Below are 1,202 nucleotides of genomic sequence, written 5' to 3' on the forward strand. Positions count from 1 at the left end.
ATTAAAACAATAAATATTTACATCAGCAGCTTGTTAAAATTTAGTTCTCCCTGATTTGAAACAGTGCACAATACATTATTAAAACCCCACAACTGTAAAAAAACTATTTAAATCCCCGGTGGCTCTGCGGAAGCAAAACTCCAGCCTCAGCCTAGCTTTGACGTTGCACTTCCACAGAGCCACGGCATCAAGTTGAGGTCCAGCCTGCACTTTGTCCCGTCGAGTTAGATAAATTGCCATTTTGGCCTCTGCGATTAAATAGTTTAAAATGCGGGATTTAAAACTGGTGACTCGACTGTAATGCACACCGTAGATAAAAGCAGAATTGGTAAAAACCACGCCAAAAAGGCTAAAAATTCTCATTAAAAAATTTTAAAAACTAGTCAACCGTACACAATCTATAAAAACATGAAAAACACCCTCGGACAAACTGCAAAAAGGACACTCATTTAAAACCCCAGGACTGATGACCGATAAAAACGAGTTTGCAGAGAATTATGCGTTTTCGCTCTTTGCAATTTAAAAAGATCGCAGGATTTTAAAACACCCTGATAAAACTGAGGCAACCCCTTTAACTTTAAAAGACTAAAATCAGTTAAAAACAGAGCAGCATCCAGCTCCAGAAAATAAACACGTCTGAGGATACAGCTGGCCACATCCCTCCACACAGGAGATCCTGTCAGGTATAAACTGTATACCAGTTAAACAGAATAAACTGTAGACGAAAAGTTGCTGTTCTGCTGGCCAGGTGGACAAGGCCCTGACCCCCTCCTCTCTTGATAAAAACAACACAGACTGTGGCACCCAGTGTAGACCGTTCCAAAAAAAGTTGACCATCTCTGACTGTATTTTAACTAATAAACCAGATGGTGGGTCTAAAACATTGAGTTTGACGTTCGACGTTTTCCCAGTTTTTGCTTGCAACATCTTTACTGCCTAAAAACACACCAAGATATTTAAAACCATCTCTTTTCCAGGTAAGACCTTGACAGAGAACCGGGAGCCCAGCAGACCACTCGCCCACAGCCAGGGCTTCACTCTTTCCCCAGTTCACCCTCGCAGCAGACAAGACAGAGAACTTCTCTGTAATCTCGGTCAAAACATTCACATCTTGCTGATCTTTTATAAAAACAACAACATCATCAGCATAGGCAGATAAAACAATATTGTTACTAAAACCAGGTAAAACCAAACCATAAACA

Source organism: Poecilia reticulata, linkage group LG3, assembly GCF_000633615.1.
Source record: "Poecilia reticulata strain Guanapo linkage group LG3, Guppy_female_1.0+MT, whole genome shotgun sequence".
In the NCBI taxonomy this organism is placed as follows: Eukaryota; Metazoa; Chordata; class Actinopteri; order Cyprinodontiformes; family Poeciliidae; genus Poecilia; species Poecilia reticulata.